This window comes from Lepidochelys kempii, chromosome 9 (assembly GCF_965140265.1).
Source record: "Lepidochelys kempii isolate rLepKem1 chromosome 9, rLepKem1.hap2, whole genome shotgun sequence".
NCBI lineage: Eukaryota > Metazoa > Chordata > Testudines > Cheloniidae > Lepidochelys > Lepidochelys kempii.
Window position 1 is genome coordinate 14,254,439 of NC_133264.1, and position 25,056 is coordinate 14,279,494.

Here is a 25,056-nt window from a genome sequence, read left to right on the forward strand (position 1 = left end):
CCAACATTTCCCAGGAAAGGGGGAGTGCAAGTGTTGGGAGGATTGTTCATTGTTCTTAAGATCCAAGGGTCTGGGTCTGTAGTCACCTAGGCAAATTGGTGAGGCTTTTTACCAAACCTTGTCCAGGAAGTGGGGTGCAAGGTTTTGGGAAGTATTTTGGGGGGAAGGACGCGTCCAAACAGCTCTTCCCCAGTAACCAGTATTAGTTTGGTGGTGGTAGCGGCCAGTCCAAGGATAACGGGGGTAATATTTTGTACCTTGGGGAAGTTTTGACCTAAGCTGGTAAAGATAAGCTTAGGAGGTTTTTCATGCAGGTCCCCACATCTGTACCCTAGAGTTCAGAGTGGGGGAGGAACCTTGACAAGGGGGAAGTCAAGACTTCATATTTCTAGTGCAAAAATCACAAGCAAAACAACTTTTCCATATACAAAAAATCTGAGGTTATCTTTATGCATCACAAAGAAGCAACAAAAGCCTTGTGCCTTAACTGTAATGGCCCAATGCACTATTGCTCAATCACTCCCTTTTGCCAATTCATTTGTTTTAAAGACCTTTTACTTTGCAAAATCTGGTCAATATTTTCAAAAGTGACTAGTGATTTTGGGTGCCTTTTTAGGGTGTCCATCTGGAGCCTGATTTTTTTAAGTATGGGTGCTCAGCACTTCCTGCTAAATGTTCCTTTAAAAAGTGTATCAAATTGGGCACCCCAAATTGATGCATCTAAAATCACTAGTCAATTTCAAAAAATTTTAATCACTAGTCAATTACAAAAACTTTGTATTTAGGTTTGTCTCTTACTAAGTATTCTCTCTTCAGTGTAATATGAAATTTTATACAATATGTAATGGCCCCAATACCTCATTCCATGAGCACCTAAAATTCCTGTGGAAATTCATGTGAATGTGGTAGGTGCAAGAGTTTCAGGACTGCCCTGGATTCTGGGCCTGACAAAATCTAGAATATTTTAAAACAAAGAAATATAGTGCATCTGAAAACAAGCCTTCTGTGGCAGTTTCTTGTTCTTAATATCTATACTCAAAGCTCAAAAGGCACTTCATATTTCATTTCTAGAAATATATAGTTACTCATAGCAACCTTGTAAATTTCCATTGAAAACATAAAGAGCCAGATTCTGATCTCAGTTCCAGCCACTGAACTTCATGGAAAATAATGAAGTTACTCTGGATTTACACCAGTGGAACAGAGATCAGAATTTTAGTCCTGCGGAACGCTACATCACAATGCAGACAGGTGATCCAGAGGCACAGTGGAGCAATAAAGATGAACATCACATTCTAGAGGGAGTATAAATTTTAATGATGTCACTCATAAAATCCACATTTTAAAGGTTACGAAACAGAAGCAAGCTTATAAAGAAAGCACACACATTATTCAGGGATGTTGTTGAGTGCCTGTTCTTCAGTTACTTTAAGAATTAACATCCTGTCCCTCAGTAAAGAACTGGAATGCACTGTACTTTCCCGCATGTGGACAGAAAGAAAAACACATGAGAGTTGAGCAAATAATGTGTAACAAATCATTCGTACCATAATAATGTGTAACAAATCATTCTTTTTTTCTGCTAACAGAATGCCCACAGCCAGAGTGCAGATTTCTCCACTTTATTTGTTATTGATCAAGTGTGTGTGTTTGGCCAAATTATTTTAGTCTCAGGAGTGATCATGAATATATAAAACTGGAGCTGTGATGCTTAGTTGTGACTCGTCAGGTAAGCCACATGATATCGTTCCTCTTCCCTGACTGTGTGCATCAGCATCTGGTGTGAATACCTGCACATGCAAATTTCACATTCGGTTTCTATGATTACCTGCAGATGAACAAATATGTCTGCAAACGTGATCACGTGAATGTTCACAGAAAGTGAATACGACAGGGACGTGAGCGTGACTGAAGCAAGTTCATTTTACAAATTAACAATATTAGCAGTGTTTTTTTCATTATTTGCCAAGCTCTAGCATGCAAACCTTATTGCGTCAGGGGGAGGGTGGTGCTCACCTAGTCAGCATTAACAGCTAGTCTGCTACAGCTATTTGCCAGAGAATTTCAGACCTTCTAACGCAGCTTGCTGTATGAAGCATCCTCTCCCAACTCTTCACTTACTCCTGCCAGGCACCTCCCCCTCAATTCCAAATTGGGGCCTTTCCAACTATTTTTCTGCCTCTCTGCTTATTTCACTCTGTACAGTGGCAGGAGCATCTGGCCTTTGGACAAGAAAAGAAACAAACATACAGCAGATCTTTTACAGGCCAAGATTTTAAAATATAGGAACTTGATGGCTCCCAAGTCCATAAGTCAAGCTCGTAAGAGTAAATAACATAATTTTCAAAAATGCTGTGTGTCCAACTGTTCTCATTGATTTCAACAGGAGCTGTTCGGGGCTCAGCAAATTAAAAAATTCCAATCACCTATTTAGGACCCTAAATCTGGATTTAGGGTCCTGTATTTTGAAAATATGGACAGGTGGGTTTTTTTCTAATTTTAAAGAGAAGGGAAAAAATGCCCTGAACAGTCTACATTATTTTCTACTTTGAAATATTTTTTTGCAGTTTAAATAGATTTGACAATTTTCCTGTTTCTTTTTTACGCACAGAGATTTAAATACACACACACACACGCACACCATCTCATGGCCAACACATTCGGGATTGAGCCTCGAGAGCTAAAAGCATGGGATGGTACAGCAAGAGCGGAAAAATCAAGCCTTTTCAGCAGAAGCTGTAACAGCCCATATCGTCTGTGGATCAGCACAGAAGGAACCTGTAAAACACACACACACACACACACACACACACACACAGTTAAAATGAAAAATTTGTGATAAAATTCTAACCCAAACTCAGGTGACTTGAGTTGACAGTCATTTCCCATAGGTTTGTACAGCATAAAGCACAACCGATCTTTCTGGACTCTAGCAGTTACCGCAGCAACAACATCAAAAACGTTTATGTAAATGTTAGCAAATACTATGTGCATGGCATGCCATGTTTACATTTTATTAAATCTACCACTAATTAGTAGTGTACTGTATGAGAAAATAGGCTCATCCTATTTTGTTTTTATAAGACAAGTGTATGGAAAATTGGTGAGATTTGAGGATTCTTATGGGGGTCAGGTGTACGACTTTTATTTTAGGGTAGGCACAGAGTCAAATTCAGCATGGACATACACCCATGAAACCTGAGTGAAGTCAACGGGATGGCACTGGGTGTATGTCAGACAGAATTCAATCTTCTGTGAATAAGTTAGAGTTGCCTTAACATGTCTTGTTTTCAACAACAGAAGAAAAATAATAACTTAAATTTGGCCTTTCTCCCCACAGTTTAAGTTGCGATCTATCCAAGTCACATGACACTTATGGGTTGGTAGCTTCATACAATTTGCTCATTCGACCCATATCTCTGGCCTCAAGTGTCTGAAGCACACACCAGTTCAATATACACATCATGCTACAGGTGGCTGAATAGGAGATTTTGAAATTTAAAATGTTTGATTCGTTTTCCTCTAATAATTCCATGCTAATACACCTTTGAGTCACACTGCTTTCTATCCTGTGATCTACTCATAAACCATCAGACTGAGTCTGAGAGGTTGGGTGTTAAGGTATCGTTTTTATTAATCTAATTGCAGCTATACTTAATAACTGGCCTATAAGGACAATAGTAACATAGTACATTTTACATGGCCTGGTATTTAAAGTGGTGACTTTGGGCTAATGAGCCACCATTTATATTGAACCTTGACACTCTTTTTGTTCTTCAAGTCCACAAACGATTTCACCAACTTTACCGGATTTTGTCAAACTCAGAAAAATTGCACTGGTTGAATGTTTTTTTCACCTTTTCCAGTTAATTATATATCTACATCCCCCTGGCTACCTGAAAGACTGCCTCTCTTTGTGTATGTCTACACTGCATAGCATACCCAGGTCCATGTACCATGCATGAGAGCCTGTGCCTGTGAGCATCCACACTGCATTGGTGTGCACGCCTATACCCTGACAGGTACATCCATACTGGTGATGTGCTGACACTTGTCTGATGCTGTGGCTTCTGGAGGTGTATCCCAGGGTTCTTAGCATGTTACTAACTGTAGCTACTTTAGGTTTTGGTTCATGGTGCACTGGGGGAAGAATTTGCCCTGCAACACTTGTGCAGAAGTGCTTTTAGTCCACCAACACATTCAACCAAGTCCTTTCTGGCTCTGAACGTTCCTTGCTACCGGAGACAGGCCATGGATCCAGCACTGATGGATCTTTTTCTGCTAGTTCAGGTTTCAGGAAGAGTACCTACTAAACACTGGTGGACATGTTGGCAGTAGTTTCTGTCCTTCTGAAATCAGTTCCCATAGGCGGATCCAGACATAACAGCAATGGCCCACATGATTGAGCTGATGCTTGCTGCAATGGCTGAAGATTTCCCACATGGAGACCAGCATTTCTGGAACAGGACCACAATCAGACAGGTGGACTGTATCATCATGCAGAGCTGAGCTGACCAGCAGTAGCTGCAGAACTTGCATGAGGAAGCAGACCTTCATGGAAGTATGTGAAGATCTTAGACCACTGTAACGCTGGCCATCAGCAGCAATGCTCCAGCTAACAGCCTCTTGGTTACAAGGGAGGCATGCTGGAGTAAGACATTTTCTGGGAGGAATCCTCAAGTTTGACATGAAGTTCCCACCAGATCATTAGTGCGTTGACCTTCAGAGTATACTGCAAAGCTAATTTCTTCTCCTGGATGGAGCAGATTGAGGGCTAAGGGCTGGCTGTTAAGAGAGGCTTTATGTATGGTGGATAGGTTGTTGGCGTATTTTTTGACAGATGCATCAACATTAGAGAGGAAAGGTAAATCTTTTATCAATTATATTTATCTTATTATTATGCTTTAATGTGAGCTGTGGAGCCGTGGATGGATGATTGATTTAAAAATAATTTAAAGAAAAATAAATATGAAAAATGGAGATAATGAAAAGAGACCCTCACTTGGTCTCTACTGAGGCTGACAAGACTGTCAGACAGGGCTTTATCAATGGCAATATTCCAATTAATATCCAGGGGCCATAGGTGCTGGGACTAGGAGTGCTGGGGGTGCTGCCACACCTCCTGTCTTGAAGTAGCAATAACAACCCAAACACATGGTTTCTGCCTTCGGCACCCCCACTGTAAAAATTGTTCCGGCACCACTGCTAGGGGCTTTGGATCAGGTCTTTAATGCTAGCTATGGTAGTTTGTACATGAGGGACACTTATCCATTGGGCACTACATTGAAGTTTGCACAGGACAATGAATAGCAATTCAGTGGTTATGAAGCTATCCCTCACTGCTGATCTGCATTGACTTTAAACCTGTAACCTTGCATCTGAAGGCTCTGTTTCCAATTACCAGTCCCCTGAGCCAGTCAGTGCCTTGTAAAATCAGCTATTTAAAATATATATCAGAAAGGCTGCATTACAACAACTGCATAGTACGGGCGGTCTCTCACAAACCTTTACTTCCAAATACCAAAGTTTTCTCTTATACCATCTCGCAACTTCAGGATTTTTGCCTGTAACCCCAGAAAGGCTTAATTGTGTTCTTGTAAGTAATCTATAACCATTTGCTTGTATTAAGTATCCAATCTTTATTTTCCTTAGCAAATAACTTAAAAAGAAAATGAACAAACATTTGATAATTCATGTAATGGTTAACTTTAGATAACATACATAATTGTGCTGCTGCAAGATATTAGGACTTTCCCATGGGATAGAAATGTCTTGGCAATTCAAGAATAGCAAAGTCAAATGTAAGATATAAGCTGGTTTTTTTTTCCTGGATGGGATAAATATAATTTCTCACAGCAGTGTATATCTCTCTTAAGCCTCAGGTGGTTTTAAGTTAATGAGATTAGTTCCAGCAGGCAGTGAAATCCCATGAGATAGGATTTATATTTCATCAGTTTTCACTTCATCCAGCAAGTACAGTGTAGTCAATCTTTGTGTCATTCTGTTATTGTCCTGGCTTGGGTCTTGTTTTCAAACTCAAACCAGGCTAAAGCTGTTCATAACTTTGACATGAAAGCTTAAGCAAAATGTAAAGAGCATGTTTTAATGTTTAGGGCAAAGAAAAGGAGAAATCCTTAATCCTTTCCTCCAGACTGTGATTTTATTTTACGTATATAAATTATTATATGTTAATGTGTCTGTATTTAAGGGCTTTAGTGCAAATATAAAAACATAAGCAATGAGATTGTATTGGAATAAAAATTAATTTCCATCATTCTTCACAAAAATTCTCCTTTTAATAAGAAATAAAAATAAATGTGATAGGTTATCGTTCAATGCTACTGGAGGGGAAAAACAATACTTTTTTTATAATATGGTCATTATGAAGGTAGACATTAAAATAAAAGGATAGGAAATTGGCAAGCTCAATAGAATTACCTTGTATGCTTCCTGCCCAAGTTGGTAGTAATCAAAATTTGTTCCCATCTGACCCTCCAGTTTCCAGGGCTCTTCCCCAAAGTGGTGCACAAATGACACTCCTATTGCCAGTCTCAACAGCAAAACTAATAGTTAATAGGCATGGACACTAAACACTGCTCTCACCCAGGGCCATTCCTAGCTATTTTGGTGCCCTACGCAGCCCTCTCCACGGTGGGATGGGGGGGCTGGCCCCAGGCCTCCACAGGTGGGAGCAGGGGGGGCTGGCCCAAGGCCTCTGTGGGGGACGGGTCTGGCCACTTCCTGCGGGAAGTGGAGTGACCCAGCTCCAGCCTGCTCCGCTCCCCTGGCTCCCAGCCACGCCGCCAGCGAGTGCTGGGGGGGAAGTTCCCCCACCTCCCGCAAGCCTGGAAGTCGGGGGGAACCACCCCCCAGCAGCACAGCACGGAGCTAGGGGAGCGGAGCAAACTGGGGCCGGGTCGTTCCACTTACTACGCGGTGAGTGCAGGGTCGGGCCTGGCTGCAATCTTCAGGGGAGTAGGGGCGGAGCAAGGGCGGGAAGAGGCGGGGCTGGGGCGGAGAAGGGTGGAGCAAGGGCGGAGGCCTGCGGAAGGGCCGGAGCAGGGGCTGGAGCAGCACATCCCAAATTTTCTGGTGCCCTACGCAGTTGCATGCTTTGCGTATGGGTAAGGACAGCCCTGCTCTCACCCCAGCTGTTCTCTCCATGCCAGGGATGAGGAACATTGATAAGCCACAGTGGAGGGATTCAGGCAGCTTGCACTGCCGGTACAGTACATGTTTGATATTTAAATACTGACTTTTCAGCTTCCGGGGCTCTTAACCTGGCAGCGTGGAATTTGCTGCACAGGGCTAAAATGAAGGACAGATAATGAAAATGATTTATAAAGCCTGGTCTACACTACAGTTAGGTCAACGTAAGGCAGCTTATGTCGACCTAATTATATCAGTGTCTACGCTACAGCCTTCTCCCGCCCTACTACACCGACATAACATCCCCACCTCCGTAAGAGGCACAGGGCTTATGTCAGGTGATGACAGTGTCTGCCTAGACACTGTGTTACTTACATCAGTTTTTAGCTCTCCTGTCAATTTCACGGCTCCAGCAGAACTGTGAAATTGACAAGAAAGCTGGACAGCTAGAGCTCAGCTGTCCCCTGCTCCCCTGGAGAGCTGGGCCACTAGACCCCGCTCCCAGCTTGGAGCCAGGGTGAGAAGCCCAGACAGCTGGACCCCACTCCCGGCAGGTTGGGGGAGGCTGGAGAAAAGCCAGTGCTGCATGGGGCCTTAGAGAGCTCTTTCCCTATACAGTACAAGAATGACAAAAAGGAGTGCTTCTTTCTCTCTCTTTCAAAATAAAATGCATGGGCCTAACATCAATATAATGACCTTTGCCCAGTACTTCACAGTAGTTTTAGGCTTTTTTCCAGGAAGCAGCCTGATTAAGCTACATATGCCGGTAGCCTAGAGAGGGATCTATTTTTACCACAGTCGTTTAACTTCAAAATACAAAATAAATCCATTTATCCAAGCAAAGGACAAGTCTAACATTCCAGCATGCCCATCTCCAGGCTGTCACAAAGGAAAGCATGTTTGCATCAGTTTTAACTTACAGAGCTGGCTTTAAAGAAAAAAAAATGCTTTATGGTTTGCACTCATGCAACTACTTAATCTTTTCCTTTTGTGCCAGATCTTTCTCTTATTCCTTCATCTCCACCCACTGTAAAAATGTTTCCCTGTTTCAGCCTCCTGCATTACACATAGCAGACAAGCGTCTCTTGTTATGTGGGTCAAGTCCAATGCCCCCTCTTTACAAGAGGTGGGGCTCACTATATTGCAGCTTTCAGCTAGACCAAGTTGAAGAGGAAGCTGCCAGAAATGAAACACAGGGATGACTTTTCAAAAGGAGTGAGGCCCAGTTTCCCTATTTGCAGGCTCACTGGACTAGATCCTTGTTGACATAAATCAACATAGCTTACTTGACATGAAGCAATGCCAGTTCATGCAAACTGAGGAGGAGGTGCTCAATACTTGACCACAAATGAACTACAAGCACAAATCTGAGGACTTGACAACACAACTATCAGACTTGTGGCCAGAGTCAGGTAGACAGAGGTGCAAATATTCCTACTGACGTATATTTCTGTGGGTGCAAACTGTGATGGCAAATATCAAGGCTGCCCTTCTGAAAACGTACCCCATAATGTCTCCTATCTGTAAATGTACCCCATAATGTCACTATCTGTAAATGATTGGCTAACAGAGATAGTCCCCCAAGTTTAAGCCATTGAAAATTTACAGTATTTCAAAACCTTACCAAGCAAGTGCATCAACACTGATTTCAATTAAATCCAACAAGCAAATATAATTCCAACAATATGAAAATGAACTGCCAGGGTAATTGTTCTGGAAGTGCTTCAATTATAAATGTCATGGAAATGCCTTACGCTTTCTGTTGGCATAAGAAAGCTTGTGTGGTAAACCAGAGAGCCCCTTATGTGCACTTTAATAATCAGCAGATGATCTTCAAAAAAAGAGAAGCTTCTTAAACAGGAATATAAAACTTCTCCCTCCTCCCTGGAAGTTACAAACTTACCAGAACATAGATACATTTTCAGATGTATGTACAGGGCTGTGTTATCAAAAACAAGTGTTACTGTAAATAAAACACAGCCTGCAAGATGCTTCCATATATTCATAGATTTTAAGGCCAGAAGGGACCATTATTATCATCTACTCTGACCTCCCACATAACGCAAGCCCAGTAACTTCTGCATCAAGCCCATAAGTAATAGACGTGGCAATGCATTGCCACAAATAATTCTTTCTTTTCAAAAGGTGCTTGTTTATATTGTCCAAATATTTGGGAAGATGTTAGCTCATCAACAGAACTATACATCTGTATTTAAAAGTGTCATTTCAAGGCCTATTAAGATCGCCTAGTCTGATCTCCTGAATAACGCAGGCCAGTGAGTTTCACCAAGTGAAAATACCTGCTTTAACCTTATCGTGCCCACCTCTGCCTGAGGTCAGCTGCCCCTTTGCAGTTTTTCATTCAGAATCAGACTGTGACTAGTTCCTGCACAATTGCCCAAGGTGGCTTCCCTATTGAGCCCCCATGCAAGGACCAGCCATCACAGTGTTGAGAAGATCGTACTTTGCTAATGGGCATTAGTTGCCTGAAAAGGGTCAGGGTCCTGGCCCCACCCACAAAGGCTAACAGAGCTGGGCTGATGGAGGGGAGCACATGCATCCTCTTCCAGGGTGATGGAGCTACAGCTCTGGGATGGAGGGGAGTTCATGAGTCAATCCGGATGCACAGCTCTTCTGTACCTCCCATTCTTCCAATTTGCACAACTATGGCCACAAACGCCAGAATTTAGTCCATAGATTGTAAAGTCCTTGGGGTAAGGACCTATCTTTGGTTAGCACTCTTCAGGTATCCTTCACATCTATGGAGCTGTATAAGTGAACATAAGAAAGCTGTGCTTTTAAGAGATCTGGTTCTACCATCCCCTCCCATGGAAAACCATACAAGCCCCCCACCACGCACCCCCTAAAAAAGGGGCATCAGTCTCCACAAGTTCGGTCTGCTATCACTAAGGGAAGGGATCTGTAACTCCATGGAAGGGACAGACAATTAAGCCTTCATACTATGTGGAGCCCAAGAATCTAGGGAAAATAATTAACATCCATCCATGTGTAGATAAACCCCCTTCCCATGCTATATATTTGGGTTCTTCTGTGTCTAGATTTTGATCTCCTTAATTTCATCATTTAGTTTTGCTAAACTAGAGGTCTCACTGAAGGCACATTTAGGTGTAAAGGGACCCAATTCTCATTTACATTATAGCCACTTTACACCATCTTACTTTTGAAGCGTAAAGGGGTCTAAAAGTGAGACTGGATGACATTTTACAAGCACTTTAAGGCTTCTTCACTCATCGTCAGAGCAGTGTAAAGTGGCTTTGGTATAAATGAGGATCAAGCCCTATAGCAGGGATCTCAAACTCAAATCACCACGAGGGCCACATGAGGATTAGTACATTGGCCCAAGGGCCGCATCACTGAAACCTTTTCATACAACGATACAAAACTACAGTCAAAAATGAAAAAAATGAAGAGTACTGTAGTATGCTATTAAAAGTCAATATATTAACTTTTTTTAAATGTAATGCAAAAAGGGGTTTTAATAAAATATAAACACCTGTAACTATTCCTTATGTGGTCAGTAACACTGATGATCTACACTAGCAGTGTATCAACACAGCTGTAATAGCAGGAACTTTTTAAAGTAACTATTCATACAAACTATGTTGCCACTTTTAACAAACATTTTTCCCAACTACTCACAGCAAAGAATCATACATACTGAACTTCATACCTCAGACTGCTTGTCTAGCCTATGAGGCCGCGCCCTTTCCCTGCCGCATTCCAACCCCTTTCCCAAAGTCCCCACCCCAACTCCACCCCCTCTCTGCCCCTATTCCAATCTCTTCCCCAAAACCCCAACCCGGCCCCGCCTCTTCTCCGCCTCCTCCCCTGAGCACTCCATGTCCCCGCTCCTCCACCCTCCCTCCTGGAAAGTCCTAAGCACCGCCAGGGAAACGCTGGGAGGTAGGCGGAAGAGCCGGGGACACGGCGCGCTCGGGCGGGGGGAATGGAGGAGCAGGGGAGACGGGAGCTTGGCTGCCGGTGGACTCAGCGACTATGGTGGGCCGCAGGAAATGACTCCACGGGGGGTCACATGTTTGAGACCCTTGCCCTATAGCCTCAAAGGAAAAGTTGGATGAGGAGATTCTGCTCTGGCACGAGCACTAAGAGACACTGGTATTTGTTGGGTTAATTATCCAGTTCTTCATAGAACACACTCTGCCTGTTAGCTGTATTAAAACCGTTGGCAGTGTTGTTGTAGCTGTGTTGGTCCCTGGATATGAGAGACAAGGTGGGCAAGGCAATATCTTTTACTGGACCAACTACTGTGGGTGGAAGAGACAAGCTTTCAAGCTTCACAGAGGTCTGGAAAATGTAACTAGAGTGTTACAGCCCAAATACAAGGTGGGACAGATTGTTAAGCATAAGGAGTTAACACGTGTTGCGAGAACCCACTCTAAATGAAGTTGTATGTAGCGACCAGGGCAGCTACAGTAATAGATAGTTTCAAACTGGATTATGTGATAGAAACTGATACCCAAAAACTTCTGTGCTCTTTTTGCTTTGTGACTATCCTAAAGCTAAACTACTTTGTGGAAAAAGGGAAGAAAAATAAAGTTAGAGCGAAAGCACTGAGGTTGAAGTCCCCCATGCTTGCATTTTTGTTCCTAGGACTGGAGGTCTGCCTGTCACTACTGTCTTGATATGTCAAATGAAGGCTCTACAGTGGGGCAACAGATCAACCTAATGCTTTAGAGGGGCCTTATTTGGGATAGGAGAGAGCTGCTGGCACAAAGATGATCTATATGAACAAAGACAGGCTACACGAGTTTGAGGAAATGTGGAACCTTTTAGAGACAGTTTTTGGTAGAAGATAAAGAGACAGAGAATGAAATGGACAGATTGTCAAGAGACTTAATTTTTTTTTTTTTTTTTTTGGATTTTACATGTACTTTAACAAGTATTGATTGATACATTCAGAGTTTCATTGCAGCAAGCATTAGATTAGGACTACTGAACTAACTTGATACATTGTATGACAGCTGGAAAAATTAAAAAGCTTTCAAGCTGTGATCCTGTCAGATCTCAGAAGCTAAATAGGGTCAAGGCATACAAGTAATTGGATAGGTAATTTCTACTGAAAACCTAGATGTTGCATGTAATAGTAATGGGGATTCAGTGCAGTCTGAGTCCCTCTTGAACCAATGCCCAAGGCAAAGTCTGCTGGAGGTGCTGCCTTTTTAGGATAAGACTGAAATCCAAGTTCTAACCACTGTGATCTTTAACAGTCCCACTGCACTTTTTGCAAATGATAAATTGTTGACTCTGTTGTGCTGGCACAACTCCAGACAAGGGTGTGGAGGGTAGAAATATCTTCGTCTATCTTCACTTCGAGGGTTCCCTCTGCGCACACACGCACACTTCTCACACTCCCACGTCAGAAAGGAAGGTGGGTATCAAATGCCTCAGTAGCTCAGATTTCAGAGAACTGTTTCCATGGGACCAGAGTCCCACATGTGGGTAGGGCCAGAGGTAGCAGGTGACCTATGGGTGCAACAAGAATGTACTCCCCCCCCCCCCCCCACCCAACACCTACAGACAACTTCACCCAAAAGGCAACATAGCCCAGTCTGTTCTTCATTCTCCACGTCCACCCCTCTTTGGAATGAAACCTCCTTCATGAGCAGGTCCATGGCAGCAACTACAGAGCTAAGCTTTCTGTAGGTCCTTATCGTGTGTTAATCTGCAACTAGCCCACATAGTCAAGAAACATATAAAACGTGAAATGTAACCTCTATATTCTGAATGACACTATTAGGTAAATATTATCAGATCCTCATTCCCAAGGTGATATGTTGCTCCAGAAGCCACTAGGTCAGATCCACCCCTTCCTCTCCTCCCCCACATCTTTCCCCACTCCAAGTTATGTTACAGTGACTTTATGACTGCCATGACAGATAGGCTTTCCACTTCACCACTGTGGAAATGATTTCTGCAGCCTATCTTAAATAAATAAGCTGGAACCATGACTTACTTCTTAGTCGAGAAGATAGATAACCTTGAATATTAAACTTTACCTGCCATTTCCTTGATCTTGACTTGCCATGACAAAGGTAGAGAAAATCCTCATCTGCAAATTACTAAAAATAATCAGCTGCAAGATGTGACCTTGGATGGAGCAATGTTAAATTGGCCAGCAAATTTTTTCTGAGGCATCACTGTTATTAACCTGCAATTTTTTCATTTCAGTCTGCCACTGATGCTTGGCAGGTTATAATTTTTCATTTTCGCACTTGGTTGAACCTCACTGAAGTAGAGATTATGGAGATAGTGGTGGAGAATTTTTACAAAGGGATTTTTCCCCTTTCACTCCTTCACATCAGGATACAAATACAAAACAGGTTCTCTTTTTGAGGTGGTTTATCAGCGAGGCGTAATGGGACTGATGCTTTAAAAAGTAATGGCCTTGTAGCACTGCAATGCTAAAAACTGCTCCTATCCTATTCCAAAACTCATCAGCCTTCCAAACTGCTGTAGGTCAGGAGCAGTCTATCTCTAGCTGTGGAGAGAGAAGGACCTGGCTGCCTGGGAGCTCAGGGTACCGGGAGTAGAGCAGTGCTGGGGAAAGGGAAGCGGAGGTGGGGAGCTCCAGCCTGGCAAATCCCCAGGCTGCGGCCTTGCTAAAAGCCAAAGCAGCTACTGGGGTTGAAGTAAATTCTCCCGGTACCTCCTTATCACAGATTGTCTGGGTTTTCTTTTCCATACAGTGCTTTTCTAACTGTCCAGTACTTTATCCAATGAAGGGAACTCAAACATAGTAAAGGGCCCATTTATCTCCAAACATCTTCACTAGTCCCAGAGTCTCAGTCCCTTTCATACTTCCCAGATTTCCATCTTTGTCAGGCCAGCAGATGCAATGAACAGCTTCTCCCAATACTTCAGTTTGGAACAACACCTCCCATTTTAACTTCCCCATGTAACTGCTTTAAAAATGCTTCTAGGATACGAATATTACTATCCTCTATATAAACAACACGAATGCAGAAAATATGGCCTCATTCTTTCACAGCCCTAAACATGCAATATCATTTCACCTGCTCTGCATGCAATGCTATCTAAAACTGCTTCCTCCTTCACCCGAGCATCAAGGAGAACCAAATTTAATGAAAAATCTTTCGCTTTGGCTATAAGTCAGCCCTGCACATGCTCCTGACACATGAATTTTATGAATACTTTTCAGCCCTGTATCATTATCAGAATAAATATTTACAAGCCCTGCTCATAGCTCATCCCAGAAGATATACTGTTAAAGAAAGTCTACAAACACCTTAAAATCAGTAAAGACAGCGCACAGCTCATCGTGAAATGTACATCATCCTTCAGGAGATACACTGTTCACTCTTATGCACCATTATTTAAAACCAGAGAGTGAAACCATACCGCGAAGGACAGAAACAGTATCTGAAAACACATAGTGTCTTGGAGATGATCCATTTTTAGTCTACACACTATTTATTTATTTTTCACAGGTCAGATTTAAATGATGTATTCACATTTTAATTGTAAAAGGAGCCCTGTCCTGCTACTAACCAAGTTAGTGCGAGTTTTGCCACTGATGTCAGTGGAAGTAAGCTCAAAGTCAAGTTCTTTTACTTGGTCTTGTATCCTGTCTTTATTTTTTGTCTTAGATTGCAAGTATTTTAGGGTTGTGAACCAGGCAGAGAAGCAGGTTGCCCGACTGCCATCAAAAGTTTTGATGGACTCAACACGTTCCACAGGAATATATTGATTCCATGTCAAAACCGTTGACCCAGCATTTTTGATGGAAAAACTTTGTCAGAATTTTCATCCACGATCGGCCAAAGCTTGACTCGATCCTCCCAATGCATCCAATGCTGTAGTTATACCAGTATGTCAAGGAATCACAATGTGCTGCCCCTAACTCTGTGCTAGATCACAAACTGATGATCTCAACGCATAGATTACTATAATACTAGTAGCAGTAGTAACAACAACATACTATACAATTTCTACTAAGGTAAACTCTAGGTGTACATTTGCAATTTTAATTCTGCTATTCTAATGCAGGAATGTAACTGAAGCAATTGGGGAAAAGGATGGATTTTAGCAACTTTTTGTTTTAGCATCAGTGATTAGTTTACACAAATGAATCGCTACTAATTCCACGATTTGTTAGATAATCCTTAAGTGACCATCTGCACCAAACAGCTTAGTCTTTTCAAGAGAGTGCAAAGGAAATAAACTTCCGTATCTTGGGTCAAGTGAGAAAATTTTGTAAAATCTAGGAAAGCCATTCTAACAGTTCCAACAGTGAAACTAGCAGCAAAAAACTGCCAACAAAGCTTTCCCATGGACACAATTCTTCCTAACTTTATTCTCCTAAACTACAGAAACTCACAATGGGCTTGATCCAAACCCCAGTGACACCAATGGACAGACACCTATTGACTTCAATGAGCTCTGGATGAAGCCCGGTATCAACCTGAGCCGTTCATAATGGAAGTTCCCGTTCCCAGGGAGTCTCTGTAACCAGGAATATCTGCCAATAAACCCACTACAATATGATCTCTGTTAAACTCAACTGAGTCTTGAATTCCTTTAGCTTTCTCATTAGGTAGTTAACATTTGGACGGTGCTTTGAAGATGCAGAGCTACATTCTGCTCTGAGTTACGCTGATTTAATCTGGAGTAACCTCTCATTTCTACTGACTTTCTCAACATTTCTCCAGCATAATTAAGAAAAGAATTTGGCCAAGAATTTGGAAGTGCTGTTGTTATCAAGTATTATCAAGTTTCTTCCCTTTCTATAGTGGGTCTAATATTCTCATTTAAAACTTTCAAACACTTACATCTTTGTTCACAGGCCTCAGATAGGAGTGCCCCAGTGATGTGCCAACATTTTTAACAAGGGCTCCCTGCTTTCAACTTGCATACCTCTTTAGGGGCAATACAGAAAGTAGAAAACATTTTCCTCCACAACCTCCACTGCCAACCACCCCACATACACCCATTAAATATGGAAATGCAAAATAAAACAATCATCAAAAGTCTTTATAAAATTGTGTTGGGTCAAACAAAATGTTTCCTGTCACCTGAAACATTCTGTTTTGATTTTGAGCATTTAAGGTTCTTGGATATTTTAAAACAACACTTAAGGAAATTTAGAAATAAAAAGTCATTTTGAACAGAAAAAGCAGAACCTTTTCATTTTGACTATTTTGGAATTTTTTGTTGGGTTTGTTTTGTTTTTCTCCCCAATGTGAACAATTAAGTGAAACTGACACAAATTCAAATTAGCATTTTTTGTTGAATATAGTTTCAGCCCAAAAGTTTTGCCCAGCTCTAATTATTGGGGAAGGTGAGGAGGTTCTCATAGGACTTGCATCCAAATCTCCATGTTAAAGACCCCTCCCATGCCTCTGTGTTTTAGCTATCACAAAGGCGATTGTAAGACAACATTTGGCACTCCACCCATTATGTCACCTCTATACCACTACCAACTCCTATTGTTCCCAAGTGAGGGACAAGAATTCAGAATCCAAATGCTGATCCCCAAATGTCTCACAGATCCCCAAACACAGATCCACAGCCACTCAATCCCCAAGCTGGCACCAGACACACCGTTTCACAATGCAAAGCAAAAGACGTGCTAGTCAATGGGGAACAGTATTTGATAGAATAAGCGGAATTTTAGAAAACTACTGAATCCTTCTGGGCTTGCCTAAAGGTACTGTACTCATGTACAAATCAGTGAAACCTAGTTTTAGAGAAACAATTCATGAACCTTCATTCATTACGCATAAAATTATCACAAATTCTCAGAGGGAATATACTTTAGACAGCAACTTTTGGAGAAATCATTTTTTGGCACTGAAATCAGATATTTAGTGTCTTGAGGGCTGAATTCAATAAAAACTTACTACAGTTTCTTCTATTGGACTGAGTTTTTATTGAGTCTAGCCTTAGGTTTGCACTATGGTAACACATTTTAACAATTTAGGCTTTTGTTAAGTGAATATCCTCATGAATTTATTACTCTAACCTAACTTTTGTTTCATACTCTTCTTTTGCAGTATAATAAAATAATAATACAATAAATACTGCCCTACACATACACACAAAAATTGCTCTTAATTCAAAATACTTACTTCCCCACTAATGTAGGGGATGCAAATGTCATGTCCTTGAGTCAATGGGCTTTGCAACACCCTCAGGGCAATTCATCCCAAGGGAGGGAAGGTGGTATTTGCACCAGCTCCTGGAAGTTTTGCCAGGGAAGGGCGGTCTCATCTTGCAATCAGGGTTGCATAAGAATCAAAGAAACCTATGGGCACTCTGACCACGCACCCATCTCTACTCAGTCTTGCCAATTTTGGGGGGCTGAAATAATTCTTGAACAGTGAGGCTGAGCTAGGGCTGGTCAAAAGATTCATGGATAAACTTTTTTCAAAAAACTAAACAAAGATACTGGTGGAAAGCATCTACTTTCCTTCAAAATTTTCATTTCATCAACAAAAAGTCAAATTTCTCCACAGAAAAACCCCACCACCACAATTTTCCAGCCTGCTTAGTCTGAGTCCTCTGGAGCACTGAGGGTTGTGTGTCTAACTGCCACTGCACCCACACCCAGCTGTTGCTACGGGGTGCTGAGCACCCCTATTTTTTTCCATGGGTGCTTGAGTCCCGGAGCACCCAAGGAGTCAGCATCTATGATCCACTCCCATCCTGGTGGATTTCCCATTGTTGGGATTCTGAGCAATAGGTAATGCTCGGTAACTAGCAGAGCCTGGGAATGCAGTTAGCCCTGTATCTACAGAATAAGGCCCAGACAGTGCCAGCTGTTCCAAAACAGGCAGACCTATATTCATGCAGAGTTAGACTCAGTGCGGAATGCATCATGTGGAGCAGATTGCAGGGTCAGGACTTAAACAGACACATTACTCTGCACCCAGTGAAAACATTTTAGCATTGAGTATACACCTTCAGCTATTAGAAATACATTCATTTCTCTGGGGGTTGACACTGGATAAATTGTGTGGCAACTATGGAGGGTAGATGGATAAAGGTATATTGGCACTTCAGTTCACAGCTAGAGCCAGGAAGTGTAATGATGCATGGTAAGGAAAAGTAATGGGTTGGGGGAAAAGTATCAAAATATAACATAGTCTAAAATATAGCAGCTATTTGATCCCCTTTAGAAGCTAAGCCATGTATCCTCAGGCACTCCAGGTCTTGATCTCAGGCCCACAGTGCTGGAGCCTTACCTTCTGTGCCACTGGGCTGCCAGGGGGATGAGGGAACTGATGCTAATATCCCACCACCAGAAGCTACATCAGCTGACACAGTGGGGCCAGATGACTAACAGCAGACTGCTGATTGGACACCCTGGGGGATAAGGCTTCCTGCTCCTGTCCCATCCCTCATCTGAGTAACTAGTTACTAAGACTATTGCTGCCCAGACCAAGGCCCTGCCTCTTCTCCTGGTTCTTGTTCCTGCTACCGTGTCTCGTCCCTGTTTCTGTTACCATACCTTGTTCCTTGCCCCGATCCCAGCTGCTGATTCTGGCCTTGACCCTCGACATGACTTGACTTCTCACTCAGATTCCCGCTTAACCCTTGGCGTGACCATGACCATGTCTCTACTCCTGCATCTGACCACTAGGTCTGACAGTCCACGTTACGGGCCCTGACATGTGTAGATGTTTAGGAATCTGCTACCGTCTCCCAGTCAATGAACCTGTGCCCAGATTCAGGAAAGCATTTAAGCATATGTTTAAATCCCTATTCAGGAGATCATTTAAGCATGTGTTTAAATCCCATTGACTTCAGTGGGACTTAAGCATATGCTTAAATTCTTTTCTGAATTAGGCTCTTTATCTTAAAAACTTTATCTTAAAGTTAAGTATACATTTCAGTGCAACCTTGACTGAGGATGTTCTGCTGAACTGGGGCTACGGCCTTTTGCTTGGGGATTATAAATTCATGCTTATAGATCCTGAGACCTCAGGCTCAATCCCCACAGGGGGCCAAGACAGCAAAATCATTACAGAACCTTTTTCAAATCTCAGAAACATTTTAGTTTGGCTTGGTAAAAACTGCAGGCAAAGTCTCTTATTTTATCTATTTATTCACCCATCCCTAATCCAGATGGAAATCAGCACTTTGAGTGAGGATATAAGGAAGTCTCAAGAGGAACAAAAGGGCCAAAAAAAAAAATCTCCATCAACTTTTCACAGCTAAAAGACTGGAAACAATTTAGATCATCTATGAAAAAATACTACAAACCTTGCCAGTTCGTGTTTAAATTAATAACAGGTTATTAAAATATAATACATTAAGTTATAAAGAGGAACATTAATAAATTTTGGACAAATAAACTTTCAGCCACAGTTTATCTGCTCCACCATGTCTTACCCCGAAATTCAGGGAGTCATAAATCACACGTATTTACTCTGGCTCATGCTGACCCGTTGTTGTTTGGTACATGTGACACAGTCAAGGGAGTATATGAAAAAACATCAGTTCTACAACTATGTCAACACCCGTCAGAAATATGGGGTGGGAAAGCATGCCTCTCTTTAATTGTACAGTATCTTGGATAAACAAATGCTAATTAAGGTTTCCCCTGGTACCGTTTTATTCTTAGTATGAAGTGCTGGTGAACTGAATTTTCTCAGTGCTAAGTCTGCAGTCAACAGTGTTGGTCTGTTTAATTTTCATCAATCATTCATTGTAAATTACAAACAGCTATCAATAAAACTGACCAATAATACACAGTACAGAATCCAATTACTGTACAACGACAACAAGGAATAAACAGTTCTAAAACAGAGTGATTATACACACAAACAAATGCACACACATTGCTGGGTGTACATGGACAGGTAGTATCCAAATAACTATCTACAGTGCGTAGCCTCAAAAAAATTCCAAATTTACTTTGATAGCTAGATAATGCAGCCTTAGTATGTGCATTTCCTACTGAAAATCAAGGGAATATCTAGAAAAACACTTCAAATACTTAGGTACAGTTATTTAGTTAATTAAGCCATCTGAAATCATTTGAAGGCAAACACCTGCCCATCCACCCAGATTAGATGACTGCTTTGCTTGGCAATAGCCTGCTCACCAAAAGCAAGAGGGTATCTCTATTATTATTTATTTGTATCATCACAGTACTTAGGAATCCTAGTCAGAGACCATTCTCCCAATTACACAAACCAGAGAGCTATTCTTTGTAATGAACAGATCCCAACATTTCTGAAACAGAGGTGTTAACACACACAATAGCTCAATGAAAGAAAAAACAATGACTAAAATCAGTCTTACCAACCCTCGCAATATTTCAACGCCTAGATCAGTTCTAGAAGAACCAATACCAACTCAGAGATTTCAACTGAAGTTATATAGCCTGAGACATTCACCTTTTTTTGTGTCTGATAGAATTCTGTAACCTACAATTTTTCTGGCCTCCAGCCTTAACTCATTTAGTGAACACTGAAGAAGAGTGCGCATGTGTAACTATTAAGATGCTGCAACACACTGTGAATTTCAAACTTAAAGCGCTGGTAAGAAAAAGGCACAACAACTACATCTAATGCTGAATTGTATATCAGCCACCAGCATCAAACAGCATGGACCAAACAGCATGTGAGAAAGTGCTTAGTTCTCCCTTCAGCTTTCCCTAGAAAGGTTACAACAGAGCACAGGAGTTTTTTTTGTTATTTTTTTCCTATTAAAAAGCTACCCCTTAATCACGGTAAAAGCCAAAAGCAGTCTAGTTATTGACCTCGGCTCTAAAAACAAATCAAGAAAATAGAAAAATGTAAGGGGACTCTTGCCCCCTGACTAACATTCAATAGGGATGTTTTAGTTGCTAGCTCCCAGTACTAAAAAGGGGAAAGGGTCGATGGGGAATCAGGACCCTGAGACTGACAGCCCCCAGGAACAATGGGGAGAGGCCAATGCTCCAGGTCAGCCTGAATAACAGGGCAGGCAGGCTAATCAGGGAGTCAGGAGGCCAGGGAGGTCCCGTCCTCTGTGTGAGCTGGAATTGCCGGGGTCAGACAGCGTGGGGCCGAGCTAAGGAGAAAGCAGGGGCCCGAGCTAAGCTGGGGAGCAGAGCTCTGCCAGCCCAGAGAGAGCAGACCCTGTCCTGCGAGCAGAGCTGCAGCCCCAAAGCCAGAGGCACAGCCCAGAGAGAGCAGACTTGCCCTGGGAGGAGAGCTGCAGCAACCAGAGCCAGAGGGGCCAGAAAAGAAGCCCACGAAGCAGGTCAGTGCTGGGAGCAGAGTCACAGAAGCAGCCTGCAGAGCAGACCTGTCCTGGGAGCAGAGCTGTAGCAATGAGAGCCAGAGGAGCCAGAGAAGCAACCCAGGGAGCTGGAGGCAGAGCAGCTGCAGTGCAGAGACAGAGTGGTGGAGCTGGGGCTCGAGCAGTCCAGAGCTGGGTGCGGTGAGCAGCTGGGGAGAGCGAGGGGGACCCTGGGCAGTGGGCCCCGCAGAGGGAGACACCTCAGCCAAGAGGCTCTGCAGACCAGGCTTGGATCGTAACCCCGACAGGGCAAAGGCGACATTGGGAAGAAGGGTCCTACCACTTAGAGCTTGAGAGCGTGTGGCCACCACCAGAGCAAGTATCCAACCCACAGCATCCCTGCAGCACAGCCAGGGCCTGAGAAGAAGGCCTGGGACTTACAAGGAACAGACTGTGAACTGCCCGGATATTCCAGAGACGCTGTTTGTGATGTTCCCTCCCACAGAGCGGGTTGATGTGTTTCCTTTAACCTTTTCCATTTTTCCTTATTCTTTTTCAAATTAATTGTTGATTAAATAACTTGCATTTGCTTTGTATGTATGTAACTTGTATGTAATGGTCAGTGGGTCAGAGAAGTGCCCAGTGCAGAGAGAGTACCCCGGACTGGGGACACCCTAGCCAATGTCCTAGGTGACCACAGCAGGGTTGGGGGTCGAGTCCCCAGAAATCCTGGGCCCAGCCTTGTTGGGGTTACAAGGACTCTGCCAGACAGGAGAGTAGAAGGGGAGTCCTCAAGGGCAGGGAGGCCACTGGGTAAAGGAAGTGGAAGCGAGGACTCAGATCCTTTCGCTAGCCCACTTCACCGGGGTAGTGCAGAAGCCAGGAAAGTTCCCCACAATAGCGGGACTATTCCCCCACTTACAAAAAGAAAGAAACACCGATTGTACAGACCTGAAATGTTGAGATTGAACAGAACAGAAAAAAGAATCCTTAAAAACAATGTTTTGTTTTACTTTATCTGAATAGGCAGAAGTGTACTTTGAAAAAAATCTCTTCTTTAGCTATACAGTACAGTTTCTTTTGAATCTAATTGCAATCTGTGTATTTCTGTAGGAATAAATGAACCTATGGGAACTACTGTACCTACATCTTTACATCACATTCCTCCAAATTCAACTCCCAACCCAATGGAACAGGTAGACAATAAAGAATATTTGTCCCTCAACACAAGTTCAATGGAGTAGACTACAGGGTAAAACAGTGAAACAGAAAGGTAAATATTCAACACCAATCTTTTGCAGAAATGCTAAAGAGAACAAAGTCAAGATGTTTCTCGTGATTTACACAATAATTCTGTCCCACAAGTTGCCCAGGGAAGTTTGAATGCTGTTTACATACCACATATGTTTGCAAAAAGAAAAGAAGTACTTGTGGCACCTTAGACTGTCACATATGTTTGTTAACTTACGCATGCAAATTGCTTTGCTAGGTTGGATTGTTCCAAAGGTAGAATAACAAAAAACTGCAAATTGTAAGGATTGTAAATTTTTTCCCTTGCAATTCCGCAGAATTATACTCGGAGGTTTAGTTCTTCTCATTGCAGTGATATAGCCTCAATGCTGTAATGAGACTACTGCTGTCTTTTTGAGCCTCTGTCATAATTTGAAGGTAGTGTGTGAGCTGTGAATATCTCCAATCATTATTAAAAAGAAAAGGAGTACTTGTGGCACCTTAGAGACTAACCAATTTATTTGAGCATGAGCTTTCGTGAGCTACAGCTCACTTCATCGATGCTGTAGCTCACGAAAGCTTATGCTCAAATAAATTGGTTAGTCTCTAAGGTGCCACAAGTACTCCTTTTCTTTTTGCAAAGACAGACTAACACAGCTGTTACTCTGAATCCAATCATTATTATCATTTACATCTAATGCAGCAACATCTCTGCAGCACACAAGAGAAGTGTTCTGGGAACCCATCAAAACAAGATGGTGGTCAGCTGCATTCCACACAAGCACTTGTCTCTGGATAGCTTTCACCTTCAAACCTCGATACAGTGAGTTACAGTAATCTAATATGAAGTTATTCAATGTATGGAGCACTGTGGCTAGATAGATCCTTATCTGTAATAAAGGCATGAGATGAAGATGGGAAAAAGGCTTTTTTTTTCCCTACTGATTTGCTAGATTTACTGACAGAACTCCAAGACTTTGCATGGCTTTGGTGAATGGGAGGCAGATGATTTCCGTTTATTGGCTAGACACTGTTCTAACTAGTTCTTCCACACATTTCTCCCTTGTAACCAGTATCACTTTGTTCTTGACTGGGTTCAGTGTGATCGAGCTGTTCTCTATTCACAAGCTGATTTCTTGTAAGCACAATAACATCCCCAAGATACTATTGGCTGCATGTGTGGAAAATGAGATACCTGCACCAAGGTCACTGGGATGTGGCTGGCAGTGAGACTCTCATATCAAATGACCTCTCCAAGTGGGCTCATGTCAATGTTGAAGGGGAGACAAAGAAGAGTGATCAGTGTTGCAACTTGCATGTGGGAACTTCTGGGGAAAAAGTTACCCAACACCACTCTGGGTCCTTCCGAAGATGAATAATTGGAGCTACTGTAGGGCTGCACCATCTGCTCCAGCTACATCATACAAATGGATCAGCAGCATCGAGGTGAACAATGTGGAAAGCTACAGACAGGTTCAGTGGGATAAGCACTGAGATGTGACCTCTGTCTGTTGCCATACACAGTTTATTGTGTCACTCCATGCTGTGCCCCAGGCTAAAGTCTGATTGTGAAGTATCCCGGATGTCACAAATTGCTGGAGCTTGGTGATCACTTTGTGTGTGTGTGTTCTTTGTGTGTGTGTTAACATCTCAGCCCTTCCGTTCTCCCACACTCCCTTTTGGATCCTATGCTTTGCCCAACCCTCTCTCCTTAATGCTCCTTTTGAAATTTTCTCTCATGCTAGACTCCATTCTGTAATCCCAGCCCTCTTTCCCCATCCATTTCTGGCACAGTCTCTTTCTGTTCATGCTCCAAATTCCCCCCCCCCGACCCCCCGCCTCAAATTACGGTTTAAAATTCACTTTTCACCGAGATTGTCATCACTCAGTGACTAAAACTTTATCAGCCTCCAGACTAACACTCAGCCTTACCTTTCTATTGTATCCATCCAGTTTAGACTCTATGCTCACTGGGACAAGAGCTGGTCTAATTTATGTCTGTTTTTGCAAAGTACAATACACACCTAATAAATAATCTAATTTTCCCTACAATTTCCATTTGAAATGGTATTCTTATTCTCTTCCTTTCAGCACCAGCATAGTATAGTCACTTTTAAATTGCTGTCACATTCTAGGGGCAGGAGAAGTCAATGCTCTATGCAAGCTATATACAGCAATGTAAAGTTTCCTATCACTCAGATTCTTCTGGATGAAAAAATGTTACATATAGTAAATGGATTCCTTTTATGTGTGGGGAATTATAATAGCTGCCTTTCAGGTTTTCTAGACCTTGTAGTTAATTCGTTACGGGGTCAACTGAACAAAAATAAAATCTCCTAAGGCAGAACAAAAAAATTGTATTTTCACCTATAACATATGTAACTTTAAAAGGAAGATTAACTTTGAGACTTAAATATCTTGACAGTGTCCCTTTAAAATCAA

At 42.3% G+C, this 25,056-nt stretch overlaps 1 protein-coding gene across 4 annotated transcripts in view; it reads right to left on the minus strand.

Annotated features, from left to right (window-relative positions):
* NAALADL2 (N-acetylated alpha-linked acidic dipeptidase like 2) overlaps nt 1-25,056 on the minus strand; it is a 913,317-nt gene that overhangs the window by 865,208 nt on the left and 23,053 nt on the right. Inside the window, exon 1 of one of the 4 annotated variants that reach the window (XM_073359351.1) lies at nt 1,388-1,406. The exons of the other annotated variants lie outside the window; for them this stretch is intronic. The gene's annotated coding sequence lies outside the window, so the exon portion shown is untranslated. Of the gene's footprint in view, nt 1-1,387; nt 1,407-25,056 lie in introns of those variants that run through there. 4 annotated transcript variants of the gene reach the window in all.